Below are 27,965 nucleotides of genomic sequence, written 5' to 3'. Positions count from 1 at the left end.
TGTGGACGTATTTTCAGAGCATTATTTTGCCTACCGTACAAGGAAGAATAAAAGTGGGTGCCTAGGGCTTCCCTGGTGGCGCTGTGGTTGAGAGTCCGCCTGCTGATGCAGGGGATGCAGGCTCGTGCCCCGGTCTGGGAGGATCCCACGTGCCGCGGAGCGGCTGGGCCCGTGAGCCATGGCCGCTGGGCCTGCGCATCCGGAGCCTGTGCTCCGCAATGGGAGAGGCCACAACAGTGAGAGGCCCGCGTACCACAAAAAAAAAAAAGAAGTTGGGCACCTAAAATGGGTGCCCAGGAAAAACTTTCAGGAGGAGATCAGCTGAGTCTTGAATTGGGTGAAGGAGGCATATAGAGAGGTGGCTGCTTGGTCAGTCTCAACAGGGAGAAACATTTGAGTTAAGGGTAGCTATATGAGTATACTGTATACGGAATTGTGAAATAGCATGGCCTGTTTATTTATGTATTTATTTTCAAGGAACCACAAATTCAAGATGTATGTGATGGTGGAATAGGGAGAGATAGGGATGGGGAGAGAGATTTGATTACGATGGGACTTTGCACATTATGCTTCAGAGCTTCGGTTTATCTCATAGGCAATGGCATGACATTGAAGAATTTGAAATGGGAGGGGGTGTTGACATGATCAGATTTCACTTTAGATGGATCATTCTCAGCTGTCTTGAGGGAGAATAAGACTGGAGATAAAGAGACAGTGAAAAGGCTGTTACTTTTATTCAGGTATCTTTATATATAATTCAGTTGATTGAGTTTTTGGCTTAGGTGACTGGGTCATACCATCTGACATAGAAGAATACAGAAAGAAAAACTTGAGAGATGTTAAGGTAATAATAATACTCTCCCCCTCATATACATATACAGGTAAAAGAAGAGCCTTTTAGAGAGTTAACCTTAATTCTTAATTTCCTTCTCTAAAATTAGCCATTTACCATCAGTAAGTAAGCAAAACAGAGGTTGAATTGTTAGATTTTTCTATCCTTAAGAGCAACCTTGTTTCCCTTTGACATCTACCTCACATATACATAACGTTGACTGGCCTCATATTTTGCCTTTCCCTGCCCTGTGGCTTTCACTTCCACTAAATGATTTAAGGAGTAGGGGCATTGTAGAAGTCTATTCTAGTTTACTTTCTGTTTCCTTTGTTATGTTGTAGTGATTGAACCAGTTTCTGGCTTGCCAAGTAGTCCATTATTCAATTTAATGGACAGTATAATTGTGACCAGGGATGGAACTTGTTACTTCAGGATGTCAAAAAACTTCAGGGGAGATGGTTGCTGATTAAGAGTGGAATTTACATGTAGACATAGTATTTTTTCCTTGTTGTAATACAGCAATTTAATGTATTACATAGCTAGGAATTCTAGTTATTTTGGAAGTTGAGTTTGCGCTTGGTCTGGTAGCTGAAAGGTAGCATAACATGCTATAGCACATGTGCCCAAATATTTTCTGCTCACCAACTGGGCTAATAGTTCTTACATACACTGCTTAAACTATAAAATGTTTAAGCAGTAAATTGTACCTTTTCATGAGGAAGAGTGTGCAGTAGGGAATAATTGTAATTTGAATTTAAATGGTTTGCATTCTCTTAAATAGATTTGGGGTTATATTTTTAATATTTCTAATTGAAAAATGGGGCACAGTCTACACAGAGTAACTAAGAAATGTAATTGCCATGAAGTTCAAAGTTGATTAATGTTACTTTTTGGCTACATGAAGAGAATGGAGTTTATCAGGGTGGTTCTGAATTTGTATATAGCACAAGTTCACTGTAAATTCTTTGACTAGTAGCCACAATATAGATTCATTAATGACCACAAAGTTATAGAATGGGATAAAACTGAGACTTACATTGATGTGATTTTTGCCTTTAGGAACAATTAGATATTAGGGCACAGAGAACAAAGGTCTTAGTGAAAATACTGTGTTTTGCCCAAATGAAATCAGTCTAAAAATTTCAGTGGTTGATAGCACAGGATAGTTAATTTGACTATCTCATAGTTTAGAAATGTATTAATTAAAACAGTTTTGTCTATACAATGTTGCAAAATCTACAAATGGTTTAATTAGAGCTACTCATAAAAAATGAGAGATAATGGGAGAGGGTAATGAGCAAGAGGGAGGGAAAAGTTTGTTAGCCTTTTGTTCTGCTTTATGTCAGTTCCTCCTGGGAAGTTATTATTTCCTGGGACATGTCTTATGTTTCAAAGATTATTATTTTAATAACCTGTAGGGCTTTGTATTGCAGGTATCAGAGGCAAATATCTTCATCAAGGGTAAGTAATCTTTTTTCTCACCAGTGAGTTACAGAAGCTCTAAAACTTTCCAGCATAAAAGCAATCCAGACTAATGTTTTTCATTTCTTGAAGTTTATATCAATTGGAATAAAACTAATAGAAGGTTTGAAATTAAAAGTATCTTTTTCGGGCTTCCCTGGTGGTGCAGTGGTTGAGAGTCCGCCTGCCGATGCAGGGGACACGGGTTCGTGCCCCGGTCCGGGAAGATCCCACATGCCGCGGAGCGGCTAGGCCCGTGAGCGATGGCCGCTGAGCCTGCGCGTCCGGAGCCTGTGCTCCGCAACGGGAGAGGCCACAGCAGTGAGAGGCCCACATATCGCAAAAAAAAAAAAAAAAAAAAAAAAAGTACCTTTTTCGTATCTCTTTTCCCTTTAAAAAATTTTTGTACTTATAGGAAAAGTCCAACAAGACTAGATTTACTTGGATGTCACATAGATTAAATGCAGTCTCACCTGTTAATTAGCATTACTAATTTATGGTAAAATCAAGCTTGCCACAGTCTCTGAAGTTCAAATATGAGCTTTTATTTTTCGATGACCTCTCTGTATTGCTAAGTCCAAAATATGCAAGAAGCAGAAGATCTGCATTAATCATTACATTTAGATAATTGAAGTCATAAACTAGTAATCTGTAGCTTAGGGCTGCTTGAGTACTAAAACCCTTGAGTACTTTTCAATCTTACCCTTAAATAATTTAAAAAATAATTGTCTTTTTTCAAATGTGCTTTTAGAAGATTGCAGAATCTTATAGCTAGGGTATTAAAACTGAACATTCAGGATTATAGTCCATTTTCCAGTACTTCTGATTCTCTTTCTGTAAAATTGGTAAGACACTACTTCATGGCCTTCTCATCCTATATTTCTGACACTTATTAATCAATTATGATTGAAAACCAAGTTGTTTAACATTCTGTGGTTCTTCAAATGAACTTCTATGAATTAACAATTCTTTATTTCTTACTATTTAAATATGCTCATCAAATACTTCTCCAAAAACCAGTAGATGTTGAAAGTGTTACTCAAGAGATTGTTCCTTGTGTGTGTGGGACTCTTCTAAAGCACCTGGCCTTGATTCTATGGCTTCTGTTCCTTTTTAAATCAATTGTTTTGAGGTATAATTTACCATGCAATGAACTAAGCCTAAGTGTACAATTACTGAGTTTTGACAAGCATATAAATCTTTGTAACCACCACCACAGTCACATAGAATATTTCCATTGCTCCAAAAGTTCCCTTGTGCCTCTTTGCAGTTAATCTCTTTCTGCTTCTGGGCACAGAACGGCAGTTAACCTGCTTCTGACATTACAGATTAGTTATAGATTCTGTATTAAAAAGCATTATTTTTTTGAAATTCGGATTATTTTATGTTTTTTAAAACTATTTTAATGGATTACGTTGGTTTAGAACTTCAGGGGTTTCCAAATTAAAACAGTTTTCCTTCTGCTGTTTATGGTGGTCCTCTCAGCACTGAGATTTCCTAGGAAAGATATTACCTGCAATTTACAGATAAGAAAACTGAGACACAGATATAGAGACCCAGAGTTAGTATAAGACAGTGTGAATTCTTGCTTGTTGAAAAAGGAGCTCAGTTGGAAGTTTTATGAAGGGAATGAAAATATCTATTTTGATTTGACTGTGTGTGTGCATTTTTGTTTCAAATCAGTTCTTTTTACCTCTTTTGTCTCTAACACATTAAGTTCTGATTTTTTTAAATTAATTTATTTTATTTTATTTATTTTTGGCTGCATTGGGTCTTCTTTGCTGCATGTGGGCTTTCTCTAGTTCAGGCAAGCGGGAGCTACTCTTTGTTGCGGTGCTCAGGCTTCTCATTTGTGGTGGCTTCTCGTTGCGGAGCACAGGCTCTAGGCGTGCGGGCTTCAGTAGTTGCAGCATGCAGGCTCAGTAGTTGTGGCTCACAGGCTCTAGAGCGCAAGCTCAGTAGCTGTGGCACATGGGCTCAGTTGCTTGGCAGCATGTGGGATCTTCCCGGACCAGGGCTCGAACCTGTGTCCCCTGTATTGGCAGGTGGATTCTTAACCACTGCTCGACCAGGAAAGTCCCGGTTCTGCTGAATTTATAAAGAATGAAAATAAGGGTTTAGGATTTGTGCTGAGTCTCTCCCCCTCCCCCACTTCTTAAGTGACTTTGATCAAATCACCAGGTTTCTGAAGTTTAGTTTTCTTATCTGCAAAATGAAAATTAAAATTCAGAGTTGTCATAGGAATTAAAACAGAGTGTATGAATGGACAGAAGTCTATTTAATTTTGGGAGAGATTGTACTGGTTGTTTTGTCTTCTTGTTAGGTTCTTTTAATTTAGGCACATGCTAGATGATCAGATCAACTTGAAAAAACAACCTCTAAGGGAACATAGAGAATGCTAAGACTCTTAAAATGACATGTACTATCTGTTAGAGTGAAAATTTTCTAAGGGGAAAGAAGAAGATTGGAAATAAAGAGTAGTCAATTTTTGATCCTGAGAAGAAAACAAGAAAAAAATGACTTATAATTTTCTTTTTTAAAATTACATTTATTTTTGCTCAAAATAAAATTACCATAGAATCTTTCATACATTCTATCTCTGGAATCCTAGAGTCCTCTTAAATGAAACTACTTGATTCTGATGTCATTTTGGTATTATAAAAATTCACCCCGGGCCTCCCTGGTGGCTCAGTGGTTGAGAGTCCGCCTGCCGATGCAGGGGATACGGGTTCGTGCCCCGGTCTGGGAGGATCCCATATGCCGTGGAGCGGCTGGGCCCGTGAGCCATGGCCGCTGGGCCTGCGCATCCGGAGCCTGTGCTCCGCAACAGGAGAGGCCACAACAGTGAGAGGCCTGCATACCGCAAAAAGAAAAAAAAAAAAATTCACCCCTCTTGTCCAGGTTGCAAGATAGACGTGTTCTCTTTAAAAAAATCTACTTTATAGGGACTTCCCCGGTGGTGCAGTGGTTAAGAATCCTCCTGCCAGTGCAGGGGACATGGGTTCCATCCCTGGTCTAGGAAGATCCCACATGCCGTGGAGCAACTAAGCCTGTGCACCACAACTACTGAGCCTGCGCTCTAGAGCCCGCGAGCTCCAACTACTGAAGCCCGGACACCTAGAGCCTGGGCTCTGCAACAAGAGAAGCCACCACAATGAGAAGCCTGCGCACCACAATGAAGAGTAGCCCCCGCTTGCCACAACTAGAGGAAGCCCGCGCGCAGCAACAAAGACCCAACGCAGCCAAAAATAATTAATTAATTTAAAAAAACAAACAAAAAAATAGGTTTTAAAAAAATCTGCTTTATAGTCAGTAATAATAGGTTCTGAAGAATTTCTCTACTAGGGATTCTGGTAATTCATTTCTTGATTTAAAAACCTTTCAATAAATCTAGCCTTTAATATTCATTTTAGAATTCCAGTAAATTAGAATTAGGCAAATCTACCTTGAACTCTGTGCATTATAGGAACTCAGCAAGGTGATAATTTTAGCCTCTTAAATGATGAATTTTAGTCCACTCACATTGATTGTTGTTACTAATATACCGTATTTAATTGCCTTTAAGATGCCATCAGTTGTAAAATACACCATTATTTTATGTAGCATTTTAAAAAATGATTGAACTATGACATAATGCTTCATCATGCAAAATTTCATGCTCATTGAAAATTTTCTTTAGATATATAAAAATTACATATCACACGTAAAAAGGAATACATAAGTGAAATAAATTGCTTAAGGTAACCTTAAAACTTCTTAATATTCAGAGCCCAGGTTTTGGGAATCATTTTTTTTTTTTTACCCAGGGTTGTGGATATCCATATTTTTCTATACAGCGTCATCCTGTGTTTTTAGAAAATGTTCCACTATTGTCTGTGGAGTTTTCTTCCAAGCTCCTGACATATGTTCTATACCTTTTGATGCTGGCACTTTCTTTTCTTTTTTTTAATTGAAGTATAGTTGATTTACAATATTGTATTAGTTTCAAGTGTGCAGCAAAGTGATTCAGTTATATACATAATCTTTTTCTTGATTCTTTTCCATTATAGGTTATTACAGGATACTGAATATTGGTCCCTGTGCTATATAGTAAATCCTTGTTGTTTACCTATTTAACATATGGTAGTGTATATCTATTAATCCCATACTCCTAATTTATCCTTCCCTCCTTTCCCTTTGGTAAAGTTTGTTTTCTGTGTCTTTGAGTCTGTTTCTGTTTTGTAAATAAGTTCATTTGTACCATTTTTTAGATTCCACATATAAGTGATATCATATAGTATTTGTCTTTCTCTGTCTGACTTAACTTCACTTAGTATGATAATCTCTAGGTTGGCACTTTCTTGATTTTAGTGTCAGTGGAATGTCCATTCAACAGAAGGACTCATATTTCTTTCTAAAATGAACATTAAGTGATTTGTTGAAGGAAGTAAAGAGGTTGAAGTTGCAGATACTCCATGAAAACTAAGTTCTTGCTTGCACAGGCAATGACAACTGTGTCCAATTGTTGTTTTGCTGTGAGAGATTCCATTGAAGGTAGATGCATTTTGATTTCACAGATGTTAACATGTGAAAAAAAGTCTTGGTATTGATGTAATGTACAATCTGTATTTATTTATTTATTTATTTGAGTGTGTTTAACAGCCTATTGAGTTATAATTTAAAACCATACAATTCACTCATTTAAAGTATATAATTATTTTTTAGTATATTCATAGAGTTGTACAGCCATCACTACAATCAGTTTTCAAATATTTTCATCACCTCAAAAAGAAACCGCATACCCATTTCCCCCTCAATCCTCCCACTTATAGGTAATCAGTAGTATACTTTCTGTATGGATTTACTTACTCTGGACATTTCTCAAATAGAATCATACACTGTGTGGTCTTAAGGTGGAAGATTAGGTTATTGATTTGAGAGTTTCCATCTGAGCACCACTTTAGCTACTACATTCCATAAGTTTGTTATGTTGTGTCTTCATTTTCATTCATGTCAAAGTATCTTCTCATTTCCCTTGTGATTTCTTCTTTGTTCCATTGGTTATTTAGAAGTTTTAAAAATTTCCACGAATTTGTGGATTTCCCAAATTTCCTTCTGTTATTGATTTCTGATTGTATTTTTTATGGTCAGAGAATGTACTTTGTGTGGTTTCAGTCCTTTTAAATTTATTGATGCTAGTTTTATGGCCCAGCATGTGATGTCTTATGTTCCTATTCTTCTGTTTATTCTTTACTGCTTTCTTTTGCATTACGTGAATATTTTCTAGGGTAACATTTTAATTCCTTTGATGATTATTCTCACTAATTTTTTTTAAATCATTTTCTTTCTGAGTGCTCAGGGCTTACCACAGATAACTTGCCAAAATCTACTTAAGATTTATACTAAATTCCAGTGAAACATCAAAATATACTCCAGGGCTTCCCTGGTGGCGCAGTGGTTGAGAGTCCGCCTGCCAATGCAGGGGACATGGGTTCGTGCCCCGGACCGGGAGGATCCCACATGCCGCAGAGCGGCTGAGCCCGTGAGCCATGGCCGCTGAGCCTGCGTGTCCAGAGCCTGTGCTCCACAACGGGAGAGGCCACAACAGTGAGAGGCCTGCGTACCGTTAAAAAAAAAAATATATATATATATATATATATATATATATTCTAATATAGCTCTATTTCCTCCTCCCCTTCTGTGCTATTGTTATTATATATATTATAGCTATGTATGTTAAAAACCTAATAGTATAATAATAATTACTTTATATAATTTTATGCTTTTGAAAGAAGCAGAGAGAAGAATGGAAGCAAGTTTTTTTATATAGTTTCTTATACTAAATCTTCTTATTTATCATTTGTTATCTTCCTTTCTGTGAATTCAAGTAACTTTTTGGTGTCATTTCCTTACTCCAATACAACTTTGCTTCTTCTTACTTATCTTATGCTGTTATTATCAAATATATTACATTCCTAAATGTTGCAGGCTCAATAATACAACTATATACATATTGTTTTATATATTCAATAATTGCTTTTTAAATAGTTGAGAGGTGAAGAAATGTGCATTTATATTATATCTTTGATTTTTTTAAGTAGATTTGAATTACTTTTGGGGTCATATGCTTTCAACCTGAATAGTTTCCTTTACTATTTCTTGTAAGGCAGGTCTGCTAGCAGTGAATTCTCAGCAATGAATTCTTTCAGTGTTTGTTTATCTGGGAATGTCTTTATCCGTCTTCATTTTGAAAGATGGTTTATGGTTTTACCGAATATAAGATTCTGTTTTTTGGTGGGGGGGCTGCAGCACACGGCATGTTGGATCTTAGTTCCCCAACCAGGGATTGAACCCATGCCCCCCGCAGTGGAAGCGCAGAGTCTCAACCACTGGACCACCAAGGAAGTCCCCTGAATATAGGATTCTTGGTTGATGTATTTTTTGGGTTTCAGCACTTTGAATATGTCATCACACTGCCTTTTAGCCTTCATTATTTCTGATGAAAAATCTGGTGTAATCTTTTTGGGATTTCCTTGTGAGTGAGAAGTTGTTTTTCTCTTGCTGCTTTCAAGATATTTACTATGACATGTCTTGTATATGTGTGATGTCTCTTTGTGCTTTCCTACTTGGAATTTGTTGAGCTTCTTGGAAATGTAGATTGTTTTAATCAAATTTGGTAAGTTTTTAGCCATTATTTCTTTGAATATTTTTTCTCTTCCTTTCTCTACTTCTGTGAAAAAAGTTTTCTTCTCTCTTCTCACCATGTATATGTTGCAGTGCTTTATGGTTTTCCGCTTTTCTCTGAGACTGTTCATATGTGTTCTTTCTTTTTTCTCTATGTTCTTCAGATTGTACAATGTCTATCCATCTATATTCAAGTTCACTGATTTTTCTGCTAATTCATATTTACTGTTCAGTCCCTGGAATGCATTTTTCTTCTTGGTTATTGTACTTTTCAACTCCTGAATTTACATTATTTAAAATAATTTCTATATCTTAATGATATTGTCTATTTGACAAGAAATTATCATGGTTTCCTTTACTTTTTTTTTTTAGAAGATGTTGGGGGTAGGAGTTAATTAATTAATTAATTAATTTTTGCTGTGTTGGGTCTTCGTTTCTGTGCGAGGGCTTTCTCTAGTTGTGGCAGGCGGGGGCCACTCTTCATCGTGGTGCGCGGGCCTCTCACTATTGCGGCCTCTCATGTTGCGGAGCACAGGCTCCAGATGCGCAGGCTCAGTAGTTGTGGCTCACGGGCCTAGTTGCTCCGTGGCATATGGGATCCTCCCAGACCAGGGCTCGAACCCGTGTCCCCTGCATTAGCAGGCAGATTCTCAACCACTGCGCCACCAGGGAAGCCCTTCCTTTACTTTTTTAAAGCATTTTTTTCCTTTAATTCTTCAGACATATTTATAATAGTTGTTTTAAAGTCTTTGCCTGCTAAGTCCAACATCTGAACTCTTTCAAAGGCAATTTCTGTTGCTTGCTCTTTTTTCTTATGTAGGGGCCATACTTTTCTGTTTCTTTGCATGTTTCATAATTTTTTACCAAAAACTGGATATTTTATTTTATTTATTTATTTGAATTAATTTTTATTGGAGTATAGTTGATTTACAGTGTTGTGTTAGTTTCTGCTGAACAACAAAATGAATCATTTATACATATTCATATATCCACTCTTTTTTAGATTCTTTTCCCATATAGGTCATTACAGAGTATTGAGTAGAGTTCCCTGGGCTATACAGTAGGTCCTTATTAGTTATCTATTTTATATATAGTAAAAACTGGATATTTTAGATAACATATTTTAGCAACTGAGAATATGATTCCACCCCCAATTCCCACACATTCACCAAATTGGATGTTGTTGTTTACTTGTTTATTTGTTTAGTGGCTTGGCTGGACCATTTTAGTGAAGTCTATTTTCCCTATAGTGTGTAGCTACTGATATTGTTCCTCAGAAGTCACAGTCTTTGGCATGCACAGAATCATCCTAGGATGATGGTGGTTTTAGCAGGGCTGTCTTTGGCTGTCTCTTTCTCTGTTCTCTTTGTTTAGCTGTCTGTCTCTATAGGTATCACACCCATCTGTTAGCTTCCGCTAATTGCTCATTATCATTATAATTAGCTCATTATCAGTAATGCCTGTAACATAAATTCTTCCACAGGCTGATGCAGTTAATATTGGGCCTCATTGCAGGTATAATTTTGCAGCCAGCCTTTGAGGTTTTTTCTCAGGAGAACTCTTCTCAGCTGCTTCTTTCCCTGGTTCTCCCTAGTAAAATTCTAGCTGTTCTAGCTTGTTACTCTCAAAGATTTACCAGTCTCTTAACTGCTTACCACCAAAATCTCTATTATCTTCTGTAGTGCCCTCACTATTAACTTTCCCACACAGTGTTCCAAATAAAGTCATTTTCCTTGGGGAACACTTTTGGAGCTTTCTTTTTCTGTCCTGCCTTTACCCCTGGGCTAATGCCTGGAGTAGGAAGTGAGCTAGTGGCCCCTTCTCTTGGAATGACACTGCTGCTTGGTCTTCTGGGTGTCTTCTGTTGCAGAAACTTTAACCGTATGAGCAACCTGGGGCAAGGGCAGTTGGGATCCCAGTGTTCCTGGCTTGCCTGCTGTGGTAGAACTTCTGTCCCACAAGTGGGGGCTGGCTGGAAGAAGTGAGGACCAGACCTCTCAGCTGCTCTTGTCTCTTACAGAGCTTCTGCAACAAAGAGGTGGAAGTAAGAGAAATGCAGGTGGACTGCCCCTCCTAGCAGATATCATAATCCTCAAGTGGGATTTGGGTGTAGAGGAAGGCCTACATTCTTGGTTGTTCTCATCTGAAATAGCAACTGTGGCTTGATAGTATCTACATTTCCTTACAACTTATTTACAAATTTGGAAAACAATATCTATTTGTAAGCTGCATAATGTTGCTCTAATAATGTCTTTAACGCACATACAAAAGTGTAGTAATATCAAGATAGCTTAAAATAGCAAAAGTTGCAGTAATTTTTTTACATAGGCTTTTTATATGTTATATATGTTACAAGCTAGTGAAGAACATGCAGCACACACATGAGAGGATATATTATTTACTGCTTTCTATTATGCCTAAACAGTTGAAAATACTGAAAGTGTATAACCATTTGTCCTTGGGCCTTATTGGATGTTGAATGCAGTAAAGTATTTTTTGGATCTAGGTTATCTGTGATTAGCTCATAACAGCATTAAGCCATGAGGTTGCCTTTTATTGCTGTTATTTGTTATCAAATAGAAAAACTCCTTTAGGCATTAGCTAGCAGAAGGTGAAATACTTAGTTTTGTTAGTTCCAGAGACTTGATGCAATATAGTTACACACCTCACTGCTGAATGACAAATCTTTGCTGCTCTTAAACTCTTTGGGAAGATTATTTTGGATTATATAGATGAGTCTGATATAATCACAAGGGTCCTTATAATAGGGTCCTTATAATAGGGAAACAGGAGATGAAAGTTAGTGGTAGATGTGATATGAGGAAGGGGTCATGAGCCAAGGAATGGAGGAGGCCTCTAGAAGTGAAAAAGGGTAAGGAAACAGATTCTTGTCTCAGAGCCTCTAGAAGAAACTAGCCTTACTGAAACCTTGACTTTATTTAGCCCAGTGAGACTCATTTCGAATTTCTGACCTCCAGAACTATAAGAGAATAAATGTGTTATTTTAAAACTAATTTTGTGGTAATTTATTACAGAAAGAATAGGAAACTAATAAAACAAGGAAGATCTGACTTACTGTAACTGTGTGGTGAAGATAGTCTAGTGCTAATAAAATATTTGTATTTTTGAGTACTTTGATTTTTGTTTCAGGAAAAACTTTTCTGACTTTTAAAGTTTTAGGCATCTTCATAGTTTTATATCCTAGCAGTTAGACTGCACTAAGATTATCTGATGTCACCTTTCTTCTGTTTCTTAAAGTGAAATGAGAAATAGATCAGAGCAGAAAGGTTTAATTAAATTCACACAATTAATCCCATAGGTTAGTATTATACATTACCAAACTAATGCTTTCTTTTTTTTTTTTTTTTTTTTGCGGTATGCGGGCCTCTCTCACCGTTGTGGCCTCTCCCATTGCGGAGCACAGGCTCCGGACGCGCAGGCTCAGCGGCCATGGCTCACAGGCCCAGCTGCTCCGCGGCATGTGGGATCTTCCCAGACCGGGGCACGAACCCGTGTCGCCTGCATCCGCAGGCGGACTGTCAACCACTTCGCCACCAGGGAAGCCCAATGCTTTCCTTTTTGTTCTGTATTACTAATATGATTGCTTACATTGTTGCCTCAAAACCAAGACTTAAAATTAACTATTAAAGGCAAATAAGTTCTATCATCACAGGCTTATCTCAGACTTCTGTTTTGAGCAAATACAGGCTTCTTTCAGAAGTAAATGGATTTTAAAAGCACAATGAAAGGAATGTTCCATTTAAATGGTTAGCTAATAAGTTTCACAAATACAGTATTTTTTTGAAACTGATTAACATTTAATGCAGTTATAAAATTTCCTGCATAATTCTCAAATTGTGTCATTGGGAAGCTGTATGAAAATGGCCATTTATTAAGTAATTATCACATGAAAGATGTTCAACACTGAGAAGAAAATTTGTAAAATGACATGCTATTTTTTTTCCTTTTTTTTTTTTCTCTTCTTTTTTTTTTTTTTTTTTGGCTTATTTATAGGTAAATCCTCACTGAGACTACCTAGTATAAGAAACAGGGAAAGGAAGATTTTTTATTTTTAAGCTGTTTGGAACCTAAGTCATAATTTGTAACTAGAGCATGGGGGTCTTGTTGCCAAGACTGCCGTGAATGACTAGGTTGCCCAGGCTGGTTTGATTTTTATTATTTAAAACTCTGTTGTTGTTTAGCAAGTGATATTTATTCACTACAAATAAATTAGAAAGTGCAATTGTGTGAAAATAAGACCTAGTGATATATTCACTTTTAACAGTTTGGAACCTTCCTGACTTTTCCTGTATATGTTATTTCTATGCTGTTTTTATCACATAGCATTACATTGAATATCTTTTCATGTGACACTGACATGAGAATTTTAATATGTGGAAGTTTTTCATAAAGCTTAAGTTCAGAATCTGGAATCAGACTTTGATTCTGGACTTTTCAGCTTAACACATGAGTTGGAAAGTAAACCTCATTAGTAAAATGGAGATAAATTATAGGATTGTTGTAAAAATTAAATGAGGTCATATGAAGCATTTATCACAAAATCTGATATACAGTATCATTTAATAAATGGTCACTATCTTTATTCAAGTGTTCTGTTACATGAACATACTATTGGTAATGTAACAATTCCTTATTGTTAGAAAACTTTTTCTAATGTTTCACAGTTAAAAAAAAAATGCAACATTTAAGCAACCTCTAAAATGCCAAGAAGCCTTACAAGGTGTGGGATTGGAAGATTGAAATTTGGGACGGCTCGTGATCAAGAGTAACATCCATATACTCTTTTTTATTTTTTAATAGAATGATAGCTCAGTCTTATTTTGTAGGCAAATACATGTAAAATAATGTATTGCTATAGTCTGTTTATACTGTATCTCTAATACTGAGTTATTTCACTGTTTATAAGTTCAATTTAGAATGTGGTATGTGAAAAGAAAAAACTTCCAGTTATGATTACTTAAGTATGTTGTTTAAACAGGACACTGAGGTATACAATAACAATTGGTGCATGAAATGACCTATAGTTGTAATGCTCTCTTTGCCAGTGATTAGGTGTGTGATTTTTGGACAAGTTACTAATACCACTGGACTGTAGTTTCTTCTGAGTAAAATGAAGACAGTGGACTAGATCAGCAATTTTCAAATTTGAGTATTGTGCAGATCCTTTCAAAGGAATATTCAAACTCTTAAACTATATTGTTGTTGTTTTTAATTATGTACTCAGCTTTAGTGTAGACAAACATGAAGCTAAATAGAAGTTCCCTCTGTTACATCCATGTAGAGCTACAAAGCCAAAACAAGTGTAGTACAAACAAAACTACAAAATCAGTGTATTAACAACATCAGCATGATGAATGATAATGGTTTGCTGAAACTAAAATGCTGCTTCCCATGTGAATATGTTATTCCTTGCTACACTATAGGTTCTTTTGCATTGGGCTACCTAGACTACAGTGCATGAGATGATAATTTAATTCTTTAATTGTTTTTATTAAAACTATTATAAGTCTTTGATTTAGTGTATCATGATATCATTTGGCCTTCACTGGCTCAACTGTATTGCCTGCCTCTCTACTTTTCTCATTAGCCTAGGATAGTGAGGGAAACTGATGATTTCCTGTGTTGGTAAATACAAATATGGGCACAAATATCCTGGCAACACTTAATTATAAAGTATTCAGTCAGATGACCCAAATTTTCAAAGATCATCAGTGGTAAACGCAGAAAATTTTAAACGTTTTATAGAAAACTCCTAAATTCTTGAATACAGCCACAGATTTGGGCTGTGGTCCATATTGAGAACATCAAACTAGATCAAGACACTTCTATGATTCTGCGACTAGGAAGCTGTTCCTGTAAGTAATGATGGCAACATATACACACACTCCAGGGTGTCTTACTGTCTTAGATTAGGAAAATGTATTTATGAAGTAAGGGTATTTTTTTTTTAAGATTTATTTTTATTTATTTTTGGCTGTATTGGGTCTTTGTTGCTGCGTGGGGCTTTCTCTAGTTGTGGCGAGCAGGGGCTACTCTTCATTGCTGTGCACAGACTTCTCCTTGCAGTGGCTTCTCTTGTTGCGGAGCGCGGGCTCTAGGTGCACAGGTTTCAGTAGTTGCGGCACACGGGCTCAGTAGTTGTGGCGCACGGGCTTAGTTGCTCCATGGCATGTGAGATCTTCCCGGACCAGGAATCAAACCCGTGTCCCCTGCGTTGGCAGGTGGATCCTTATCCACTGCACCACTGGGGAAGTCCCGGGTATTTTTTAAGTAAGCAAAAATTATATTGTCTAATTGCTGGAGGGCAGTGGTTCTCAAGAGGAGGTAATTTTGCCGCCCCCCCCCGACCCCGGAGATATTTGGAGACATTTTTCGTTGTCAGAAACTGATTGGGGGCAGCATTGATTCTGGCATCAGTGGCTAGAGACCAAGGCTGCTTCTAAACATACTACAATGCACAGGACAGCCCCCTACAACAAAGAATTATCCAGCCCAAAATGTCAGTAGTACTGAAGTTAAGAAACCCTGCTGTAGGCCAAGGGTCCCCAACCCCTGGGCCCCAGATTGGTACCGGTCCTGTTGGGAACCGGGCTGCACAGCAAGAGGTGAGTGGCGGGCAAGTGAGCGAAGCTTCATCTGCTGCTCCCTATTGCTCCCCATCGCTCACATTACTGCCTGAACCATGCTCCCTCCCCCCACCCCACTGCTGCTGTAGGGCATTATAACCAACACCAAGGGTAGTTTTAGAGATAAACAGCATGATCACATTCATAGAAACTTCAGTATTGGAAGTACAAAACGCCCTATAGCCTATCCTATATCAACCAGGACTACTTAAAATCAAGTATTTGTGAAATAGATACTAACTTTAAGAAAAATTTTTTTTCTGTAATGGATCGAGGAACAAAAGAATGCAAGTATGGTGCTACTCGGTTTTTTTTTTTTTTTTTTTTTTTTGCCCGTGTTGGGTCTTGCTGCACGTGGGCTTTCTCTAGTTGGGGTGAGTGGGGGCTACTCTTCGTTGCGGTGCGCAGGCTTCTTATTGCAGTGGCTTCTCTTGTTGCAGAGCCACGGGCTCTAGGCGTGCAGGCTTCAGTAGCTGTGGCACGCGGGTTCAATAGTTCTGGCTCACGGGCTCTAGAGTGAAGGCTCAGTAGTTTTGACACACGGGCTTAGCTGCTCTGCGACACGTGGAATCTTCCTGGACCAGGGCTCGAACCTGTGTCCCCTGCATTGACAGGCAGATTCCTAACCACTGCGCCACAGGGAAAGCCCACTACTCAGGCTTTCTTAAAGCAAATGTGTTTTCTATATGTCAGTTGCAGAAGCTGTTACCTAAGAAAATAAACTTTGATTTCTCATACACTTTCTCTTTAATTTTTGGTATAAGTCTTTATGTTACACAATTGAATTTGAAAGAATAACCTTTCTAACTGTGGTTCAAAATCATATCAAAGCAATGCCTGAAATATGAAAATCTACCTACCTATCCTGTATGAAACCTTGCTGAATGAAAAAAGCATTGTGTTTTAGCACTAGGGTCACTTTTTCTTTTAATATTTTTTGGTTTAGTTTTACTTCTTATCATAGAAAAATTTCAAAATACACAAGGTGAGGAGAATAATATAATTAATCCATGAACCCCAACGTACCCATTATTCAACTTCAGCATATGAACATTTTGCTAATCTTGTTATATCTTTCCCCTCCCCCCACTAGCTCCCTTCCCAGAATTATTTTAAATCAAATTACAGACATCATATTATTCCATCCATAAATACTTTGTAACTCTGTTTTTAAGTGAAGTCAGAGAAGGTGTTATCTTGTGGGTAGGCTATGGGGGAAGTGGAATTGTGGCAAGTCTTTGGAATGGTGGCTTATTGCAAATAAGTGGATAACCCAAAGCCTTCCATGTAGTAGAAGCTCTATTAAATATTTATTGAATTGAAAAATCTAAGTTATTGTGTGAAGTAACATTACAATTTTAATGTGCCACAAAGGCAATTTACTCATTTTTAAAAATAGTTTTTATGCTGCCTTTAATTTTAGCATTGGCTTTAATCACAGCCTGGCCCCCCACTGCTGCTCCTCTCTTTCCTCCTGGCATTTTACTAATCCATATCTTTTCTTTTGGCCCTTTCGCAAGTATATACTCATGACAGTGAACTCTTGGAAATCTGTTACTGCTTTTGTTCTTCCCCTTAAATATTTGCACTTTTAAAAATTCTTAAAGCTAATGAAATGGGTTTTAAGCAAGAGGGTGACATGAAAAGATTAGCATTTTAGAAAGATAATTTTGGTTATGTTGTGTAGGATAGATGGGAGGCAGGGACTTGGAGATATAGAAACAGATGGATTTAACAGCTATATAAAAACTAGAACTCACAGTTTTTGGTGACTGAAGGAAGGAAGGTGGGAGGAAGGAGTTAAGAATGATAGCCAAGTTTATAATTTCAACAACTAAATGATAGTACCATTTTCTGAAAGGAGGAGTACAAGGGAGAGAGCAGATTTGTGGGGAAAATATTCTTCTCTGTGATTTCCTAATTTGGTGAGTGACGCGGGGGAAGAATCTTCTCTTGACTCTCAGTATGGTGTTCTAGTGAAACGAGAATTGTTTTACTTGAGCAGTACTGTGATTTCATTCATGGTTTTAAACTAGTTTATGAGAAGAAAATCTGCTGGGCTGCTTATATTCTCATTTCTTCATGGCATGCAAGTTTTGTGTAGTCATTATCTAGACCAACACTTGTTACCCGACAGTCACATGCCAGAGGTGGTAGACAAGAGAAATAACAATCAAAGTTGGGCACATGTTATAAGGGAATCCTCCAATCCCCCATCCATTCTTTACTTAGTTGTCTTTCATAACTTAGAGGCCACTAGATGTTTGATTTACACTGGTGATAGAAGCCCAAGTCCTGAGGGAAAGTGACCCCAGATTTTCCTTGTTCCATGCACCCCTAAGCTTACTTTCTTAGAATACTGTTCCATCATAGAATTTTCTTTGCCTGGTGAAGGGTTAGTGTAATATATGTATTAAGAAACTTTCAAAAGTTTCATCTGTTCATTAGTTAAGATAGATTTCTTCCTTCTTTCCTCCCTCCCTCCCTTCCTCTCTCCCTCCCTCCCTTTCTTTCCTTCCTTCCTTCTTTGGAGCAGTTTATTTTTTAACTTCTTTATAAATACTTAAATTCTCATAATTAACAACTCTTATTTTTAGTAGACACCTAAGAAATTTAGTGTGTAAATCTTCACTAATTTCTGTATTATCTTCACAAAAGAACATTTTACTCCTCTTTCTTTTCTGCTTCAGGTTATATATATGATCTTTATCCAAAATAGTTGGTACTAAGTCATCAGTAGTCTCATCATTCTCATCCTTTGAATCAGGTGTGTACCAAGATAGGGCTAATACTAGTACACTAATTGAAGCTGAGTGCATTTGTTTCATGTGAGTTTCTATGACCAAAGGACACTGACCAAAGAACCTCTCAGGGTAAAAGCTAGAGCCACTGTCATCTCGGGGGCTGGGTCTCCCTTGTGGATAATTCCTGGCTATTCTAGGGTCCCAAAGCTCCAAGACTAGATGGTTCCACCAAATTGTAGTTTTCTGTATCAACTGTAATAAAATACATGTAACTAATAATTCAGAAGTGACAATTCTCCCAGGTAAGGTTCAGAGGTTTTGGAGGGTTTCATAGTGATCTCAACAGCTTTAAACTCTTGATATTTGTTTTACTGCTGATTGTGTCACTCTTTGGGGAATCAAAATTTTCCCCCAAGTGAGTAGTTCATCAATGAAGTTCTGGAAGAAGATCAAGTCCAAAAGGATCTCCAAAAGTAGCTTAATTTGATCTTGCCATTTTTAAACCTATCATCGGAGAGAAAATAAACAGAATAGAAAGTGACAAAATGATACAAGTCCTTTTTTGAAACTTCGATGATGGCATGCTTTAAACTCCAAAATAGTAAATGTTTAGCTGCTTATTTCTGGGAAGGACCGATTCATACAGTCCTTCAAACTCTGTACTGCATAACTCCAGGGAGTAAAATTCCTATATATGGAATGTAGCAGCCCAGGGTCTAGGAATCTGGCTGTCAGCAGGGACTCTGCCAGCAGAGCCAGTGAGGCTGGGAGTAAAGCAAAAGCCAGCAGCCTCAGCACAGCAGAGACCCAACCAGCCCTGCCACCCAAAAGGAGCCTGAGGGGTGGGACAAAATAGATTTTCTTTATGAAACTTAAAGGAAAATGGTACCCAGTGGAAAACATTTAGAAAAATAACTTTTGAAAAGAAGTGATTTGCTTCTCCTCAAGTCCATCCCTATGTCTCCCCACCTCCATTACTCTTTTTTTTTTTTTTTTGATAGGTAAGACGTGGATTTATTTAGAGAGATACACATTCCATAGACAGAATGCAGTCCATCTCAAAAGTCAAGAGTGGCCCCAAAATACGGGGTGGTTAGTTTTTATGGGCTGGGTAATTTCATAGACCAACAAGTGGGAGGATTATTCCAACTATTTTGGAGGAGGGGTGGGGATTTCCAGGATATGGGCCACCGCCCACTTTTTGGCCTTTTATGGTTAGCCTTGGAACTGTCCTGGTGCCTGTGGGGGTGTCATTTAGCATATGCTAATGCATTTCAATGAGTGCCACCTCCATTACTCTTATCATTCTTTAAAACAATAACAAACATCACAAAACCTTGAAGTTGACCTTCCAGATACCATTGGCCATCAACACCTAATGGTTATTAGAATATTATACTTTTTTTCTTTTTCAGCTTTGTGGCAAATTTTAAAGGCTGGGGGAAAGTATAGTAGACAGTGCACCTTAACTTTACTGTTACTATTATCACCAAGATAGCTTTTTAGAATTTTGTGGCTTGATCTGCCCCTGGATTTTAGTATTGGATTTCAGATATGATCTAAATAAATGTGGGTGCTTCCAATTAAAGATGGTAGATTTTTTTCCAGCTTTATTGAGAAATAATTGACATACATCACTGTATAAATGTAAGGTGTAGAGCATGATGTACAGTTTGATTTACATATATTGTGAAATGATTATCACAGTAGGTTTGGTTAACATCCATCATTTCATATAGATACAGTAAAAAGAAAAGAAGAAGAAAATTCTCTTTTTGGTGAGAACTCTTGGGATGTATTCTGTTAACAACTATCTTCTAAGTATACCCTTATTCATGCAGTTTCAGTTACCCATGGTCAATCACGGTCAGAAAATATTAAATGAAAAATTCCAGAAATAAACAATTCATAATTCTTAAATTGTGAGCTGTTCTGAGTAGTGTGCTTGCCATCCTGCTCTGTCCTGTCCAGGATGTGAATCATCCCTTTGTCCAGCATATCTCTCTCATTAGTCATTTAATAGCCATCTAGGTTATCAGATGGACTGTCTTGGTATCATAGTGCTTGTGTTCAAGTAACCCTTATTTTACTTAATAATGTCCCAAAGCACAAGAGTAGTGATGCTGGAAATTTGGATATTCTCTTACTGTGCCTAATTTATAAATTAAACCTCATCATAGGTACGTATGTATGGGAAAGAGCATAGTATATCTGGGATTTGGTCGTATCCACAGTTTTCAGGCATCCACTGGGGGTCTTAGAACATATACCCTGTAGATAAGGGGGGACTACTGTATATGTTAACTCTAGTCAGATGGTTCATTGAACACAGATTTACCTTCACTCTTTCTCAAAACTCCACTAAAATAACAAAGGTTTTTGTTTTTTTAGGCATAAATCCACAATGGGAACAAAAGACAAAGGAAAGGGGAGGGAAATGGAAGGGACTGGAAATTTTAGATTTAGAAATCTGAAGAGAAGAAGAATGAGTACTTCTTTACTGAATCCTGAAATTAGTAATGGTGTAAATTGAAAAGGAACCTGGCTTACCCTGAAACATCTTCCAATACCTTTGTGAAATAGGAATGAGACAGCAGGAGAAATTAGTTGAAGGATTCATTGAAAATCTCTTTACATGGTACTTAGTCCCCCAGATTCTCTTCCCCCATCCTGGAAGAAAACTGAAAATTCAATCCCCCCCAAAAAATGAAACAGATTTTCTGGAATGAGGAACCCCGGACACCATGAGGGCATGGGTAATGTACTGAAAGAGGAGGAATAAATGGAAATTGATGTATTGAATATTGGTATTTCTAGCCTGCTTCCCTCATTTGTCTGAGAACATTGGCAGACAAGCTTTTACCTTCAAAGTAAGAGATTGGTAATTTTCTCTGGAGAACCTGACATAATCTAAAAGAAAAGACTTAAAGATACTAATCATTTGGGTATCCCCAGGGAAATAGCACAACCAGATCACTTTTGCAGTGAAGACCACTATTTGCATAAAGTTTCCAATTAGCTTTTTAGCCATCACTCCCCACTCCTAAATATGAGGAATCAGTGAAAGATCACTAGATATTTGAGAAACAATTTTAATATGAGCAAAGCCAAAGCAAATAGGAAACAGCAACTTAAAGGAAACAGAGCTTATGCAGGAAGAAGGAAAAAAAATTTTAATATATCACTAATAATCCTCAGAAAAAAAGTAATTCATCCAGTATAGGGTGCTCTAAAAAAGGAACTTTCAGAAAACCAAACAGATTTTAGAAATTAAAAACATAACAGAGTATTCCATAAAAGTTTTGAAGTGACCAAGAAACTAGAACTAAAAGAAAGAAATATAATTTAGGAGAGAAGAGTAAGAAAATTAGAGGACCCGTCCAAGAGGTTCAATAACCAAAAGAGGTTCAAGTAATAGGAGTTCCAGAAATAGAGAATAGTAGAAATGGAGAAGAAATCATCAAAGAAGCCATTCCAAGAAACTTTCCATAACTGAAATACGAGTTTCTATATTGAAATAATCCAACAATTGCCAAGCATAGTGAGATCCACATCAAAGGACCTCTTAAATTTCATAGTAATGATTTTAAAAAAGAAAATCGTACAGAATCAAGAGAAAAACAAGTTTTACTACAAAAGATCAGAAATCGAAGCTCAAGCTTCTCAACAGTGAAATCTACTAAATATTGGAGAAATGACCTCTAAATTTTGAAGGAAAATAGAGGGTTTTTTAAAAAATAAATAAATATGTTTATTTATTTATTTTTGGCTGCGTTGGGTCTTCGTTGCTGCACACAGGCTTTCTCTAGTTGGCGGCGAGCAGGAGCTACTTTTCGTTGTGGTGTGGGGGCTTCTCATTGCGGTGGCTTCCCTTTGTGTGGAGCACGAGCTCTAGGTGCACAGGCTTCAGTAGTTGTGGCATGCGGGCTCAGTAGTTGTGGCTTACGAGCTACAGAGTGCAGGTTCAGTAGTTGTGGCACACGGGCTTAGTTGCTCCGCAGCATGTAGGATCTTCCTGGACCAGGGCTTGAACCCACGCCCCCTGCATTGGCAGGCAGTTTTTTTTTTTTTTTGATGTTGGGAGTAGGAGTTTATTAATTAATTTATTTATTTTTCCTGTGTTGGATCTTCGTTTCTGTGTGAGGGCTTTCTCTAGTTGTGGCAAGCGGGGTCCACTCTTCATCGCAGTGCGCGGGCCTCTCACTATCGCGGCCTCTCTTGTTGTGGAGCACAGGCTCCAGACACGCAGGCTCAGTAGTTGTGGCTCACGGGCCTAGTTGCTCCACGGCATGTGGGATCCTCCCAGACCAGGGCTCAAACCTGTGTCCCCTGCATTAGCAGGCAGATTCTCAACCACTGTGCCACCAGGGAAGCCCCAGGCAGATTCTTAACCACTGTGCCACCAGGGAAGTCCCCAGAATGTTTTTTTAATTTGGTGATAATGTGATGCCCATTTAATTGGTCTGACAGGCACGTAGAGATAGTAATTCAATGAATAGTTTATTCATTTATTTCTGGATATTTTTGCCATCTTAATTTAATTTTAAGAATTGGAACACTGGAATGGGGTGAAGGCGGGTGATACTATGGAGGGAATGTTAGATAGAGAGCTTTTTGCTGTAGAATTTGGTGTCTTGTTATTGGTAATCAGGAAAGATTTGATGGTTTGAATTTGTCAGGCAAGGAGTTTGAGGATAAGAAGTTGTTGAGGCTGAGGCTACTTGGAGCCAGTAGGGACCTCTTTGTTTAGATGTATAAACTGATCATATCCTCAGTCTGGGCTGCCAGCTTTTAAAATTTCTCCCCATGTGTTACTTTTTGCTGCTGACGCTTTGCTTTTTGATACAGCCTCTTCAGTTTCTTAGATTTAACAATTTTAAATGAATTGTGGGGTTAAATTCATCTTAAGACCAGCCAGGTTTTAGGTTGTATTCTCAAAGACAAAATATACACAAAGTATACTGTGTGTGAAACATCATCCATTCATTCCATTTTTGATTAAAACAAGGCTTTGGGAGTTGGGGTGTTTATGTCTGTTTTCAGAAACAGATGGTTGTGTGGTTGTACTAGAAGCAGATGTTTTGTTTTTCTGGGAATTGATTGAGACTTAAGTGTGAAAGCTTAACCTGAGCTAATTCTTAGGGAAGGATGAGAAAGACAAGTTGCTTAGTTCCCAAACATACTTTAGAAAAATAGCTATCTACTTTTCATGTCAGTTCCTTTCTTTTTTTTTTTTTTTTTTCTTCTTCCGGTGGTTGCTCTGATATAGTTAAAGTCTTTGTGGCTTGGCCGAAGGGCCAGTGATCCTGGAACCCATTTTAGTGAGAGGATCTGTAGATGATCCAAATGGTCAGTTCTAATGAAATGAGGACACTGTGACCTGTGGTCATGCAGAGGCCACAAAAAGGGGAAACTCCTTTTCACTCTCATCAGAGTGGGGTGTCACTTCCATGAGGGAAACCAGTGGGTATTGCCAGGACTACAGACTCCTCTCTGTAGTCCTTGGATCATGATTCTCCATACTCTGTCCTGGATCTGTTCTTCACCATTGCTGATTCCACAAAATATACCCTAACCACACATCCAGTGGGAGGAACTCAAGAATTGGCAATACAGAAGAATGCATATGCCTTCTCAGTTTAAATCTCCGTTGTGAAGTGGTTATAGAGGTGTAGCCGTACTTGAACTGGTCCATTTCCACTTATAGTGTGCCTGGTACATTCTCACCTTCATACCATATGTATTCCTTAGCCCATACACTCCCAAATGTTCTTTATTCTGCCTCTAAATCCTACTTATTTTTAAAAGTCTAACTGAATTTCTACCTCTTCTAAGGAACCCAGTTTTTTTTTTTTTTTTTTTTTTTTGCTGTATGCGGGCCTCTCACTGTTGTGGCCTCTCCCGTTGCGGAGCACAGGCTCCGGATGCGCAGGCCCAGCGGCCATGGCTCACGGGCCCAGCCGCTCCGCGGCATATGGGATCCTCCCAGACCGGGGCACGAACCCGTATCCCCTGCATCGGCAGGCGGACTCTCAACACTGCGCCACCAGGGAGGCCCTAAGGAACCCAGTTTTAACTTTCGTTTTCTTATTTAACGTTGCAAGGATGTGTCTAGTTTCCCTTACTAGTTTTAAATTTTATTTATTTAGTTATTTTTGGCTGCGTTGGGTCTTCATTTCTGTGCGAGTTCTTTCTCTAGTTGCGGCGAGCGGGGGCCGCTCTTCATCGCGGTGCATGGGCCTCTCACCGTCGCGGCCTCTCTTGTTACGGAGTGCAAGCTCCAGACGCGCAGGCTCAGTAGTTGCGGCCCACGGGCCCAGCTGCTCCGTGGCATGTGGGATCCTCCCAGACCAGGGCTCGAACCCGTGTCCCCTGAATTGGCAGGCAGACCCTCAACCACTGCGCCACCAGGGAAGCCCCATTACTAGTTTTTAAGTCCCTTATATGTAGGACTCAAGCTTTATTTGTATCTTGGCTAGTAGTTAGCAAAGCCAGGAACAACAGAGGTTATTGTGATTCTAGTGTAGCTGTCTAACCATGAGCCAACATCCTACAGTAGTATATCAGGGACTAGCCCATTTATCAAAAGATAAATGATCAAGAATCCAGAGAATTTAGAAATGTTTGTGACTGGTGGTGTCTCTCACTGGACCCTTCTTCCGCTATGGCAAACCTGAGTAATGTGTAGCCTATAGTTCTACAGGAAAGTGTGAAGGGAATTCCCAGACAAAAAAAAAAAGAAACAGTAACTCAAGTGGTTTGAATTTTGCTGCATGTACTTTAAGCATAATCAATATCCACCCTAAGTACCTCACCGAATAGTTTAAATGAAACCATTGCATTGCTCGTGCTCCACCTTGGCTAGAGAATGTCATTGTGTAGATTGTTTTCAAGTTGGATTTTATTACCTGACAAAGATATGCCATCTGGGTGCATCTAGTGAGACCTCTAGATATTTCGAAGGATTAGATTATGGTTTTTAATTCCCTTCCGTTCCTTCACCCCTACCCTCATGTCCAAAACAAGTGTGATGCTATTCATTTTAGAATATTATTTAGGACAAAAGGTATGATAAAAGCAAACTAGTGGCTCCTTGAAGGAGTGTGTTTTGGACTCAGATATGGAATTGCCGCATGCCACTACTTTGGGCCTGTCTTTGGCATCTGAGAGACTTTTGCGTGTACTGTGTGAACACTCTCTTCTTCCCTAGGAGAGCTTGGTTAGTGGAACAGTGTTGGGATTTCTAGCCCATTTTCTGCTGAGGGAAAAATATGTCAAGTTAAACACTGCAGGATGAATAGAGGCTTTTGGGGCAGGGGCATGGGGAGAGCTGTAGTATCCAAAGTGTTATCAGAGGAAGGGAGAGAGCAGAGATCATGCCAAGGAAAACACAGGAGTGGAGTGAGGTGGAGAACAAAATGTAAGTCCCTAAAATCAGATGCATGTGGGAAGGATCGTCTTCATAATTAACTACAAATGTTTAAAAAAAAAAAGCAATATTGTTTTTTTCTTTCTTCTTTTCTTTTTTAAAAAATTCTTTTACTTTGTCTTTGAGATTTTGGTTTCAAAAGCAGGTTAAATAGAAGCTTATTATGAAGTCTAGAACCATAGGCATTATTGAAATTTACCAGCCCCCAAAAGTCAATATCTAATTACTGTACCTTTTTGGCTGTTCCACATAATTAACCCTGCTGCTTGATCCAAGGGAAGCCAGGGGAAGACCAGGCACTGTTGGATGATGTAGCTCCTTGCTTAACCCTTCATGTTGTGCTGCAAGGTCGAATAGCCCATTTACTTGGATCTGTGAGGGGCTGCATTAAGATATTTACTTCTTCTCCCTCTTGAGAACCAGTGAAAAGAGAATGCCTAATTCAGAGAAAGAGAGAGAGAGAGAGAGATTGCTTGCTTTGAATTTGACTAAAAGGAAGTACATAGGCTTTTGTTTTCCTTACTTTTGTTTTTTCAGATCTTATCAAATTAATACTGTCAAATTTGGGAAAATGTGGCTCTGTTTTCTCAATAGATCTCTTAGAAGCATGTGTCTTATGCAGGTAGTAATTGTGGTTTTTAAAAGCTAATGTGCGTAAGTTACTTAAAATCAAGCTGTCTTGTAGCCATGCATAATTTTCTTGAGCATTTTGTTGAAGGTAGTTATACTTTTTAACTGGCTACATATAGTTTTAGGAGAGGTTAAAGAATAGATTTAAGTAAGCTGGCTGCTTGCTGGCATGTCTAAGAAGGGCAGAAAGTCCTGCAAAGCAGTTGTCGGCAGGGATTAGATCTCTGGATGCCCTTGTCTGTCAGGAAAAGCCCTCTGCACCCAGCAACTCCCATAAATGTTAATGCAGCACTGTGCAGGGAGCCAGTGCTGGGGAAAAGCCTGTCCCTGGGTAGGCGTGGGTGAGTGTGAGAGGGCTGCTGGGCGATCTGCCTCTCTGGCTGAAGTAGATTGTAGAGCGACCTTGCCTTTTCAGGACACTGGTGTGGGGGATTCCTGCTACCCAGTGAATTTGGGGAGATTCCTAAATGCTGATATATTTTCAGCTCTAAAGTGATAATGCCCTTGTCGGAGTGAGGAGCAAAAAGCACATAGGGGATGATTTTAAAACATGAATCAACCAATTCCTAGTGTGTGTCATTTACTTGCTTGATAGAGTTGTTCAAGCAGAGTCTTACTGTTGTCAAGGGAGTTAAGATTCCACATAGTTGAGATTGCCCTTCTTTTCCATTCCCCAGGTCTCCTCCTTCCTTTAGATACTTAGCATGCAGATGCAGTTTCATGATCCAGCAGGAGAATCTCCCCAATTTCCACATATATCACAGGGTCAGCGAAGCAAATGATTATAGTGGCAGCTCCACACAAACCTCGCAGTGCTACTGCTAGCAGGTTTCCAGTAACCTTGGTGTCTCTGCAGCAAGGTTAGTGGCTGTGTATTTACTGAAGCTACAACTTTCTTTTCTCTTCTCTCTCTGCTTCCACACATTTCCCCACCTCCCCTCCTGCTACCACCCCCTACCACTTAGGTTTATAAACTTGCAAATGGTATGCAGGGACTAGATGTGCATTTAAAAAATACATTTTAGAGTTTTTTAAACAGTGTATTACAGAAATATATTTCAATGTCCAAAAACATTCTCTAATTGTCCTAGTTAGTGGCAGATTAAGGAAACAGAATATAAAATAGACTATATTCTAGGAAGTCACGCTTGTTGAGTAGGCATTTATCCGACAAATTGAAATGAGCTTCTTTTGTGTGTTGGCATATATTCCAGAATTGCAGTTGTATTCACTTTTTAGTGTTTATGTAATTTTTGTTGGCTCCTTTCATGGAAGTAAGGGCTCACTTTATCTCTGACCCTTGTCTTATTACAAGTAAGATCCTACAAGAGCAGCAATATTCACCTTAGTATAATTTGTAAAAAAGAAAAAAAAACCATTATGTGTGCAGCCACTTATTTTAATTTAGTGTTAGTTATCTAATAGTAGAAGTGGTTGAAGGAATCCTTTTGGAAAGGAGATTTTTTTTATAGAAATTAAAGGTGTGTTGCTCAGCAACTATTAATTATTCGATGTTTATCGAATATATACTATGGGAACATATTGAGCACTTTACAGAT

At 38.4% G+C, this 27,965-nt stretch overlaps 1 protein-coding gene and 1 pseudogene across 1 annotated transcript in view; one reads left to right on the top strand and one right to left on the bottom strand.

The window, feature by feature from the left end:
- MCU (mitochondrial calcium uniporter) overlaps positions 1-27,965 on the top strand; it is a 226,649-nt gene that overhangs the window by 77,373 nt on the left and 121,311 nt on the right. The gene's annotated exons all lie outside the window — the stretch shown is intronic.
- Positions 18,141-18,930, bottom strand: LOC132475972 (glycoprotein endo-alpha-1,2-mannosidase-like; annotated as a pseudogene).

This window comes from Mesoplodon densirostris, chromosome 1 (assembly GCF_025265405.1).
Source record: "Mesoplodon densirostris isolate mMesDen1 chromosome 1, mMesDen1 primary haplotype, whole genome shotgun sequence".
NCBI lineage: Eukaryota > Metazoa > Chordata > Mammalia > Artiodactyla > Ziphiidae > Mesoplodon > Mesoplodon densirostris.
Note: the sequence above shows the minus strand (reverse complement) of the source record. Positions and strands in the feature narration are given on the sequence as shown.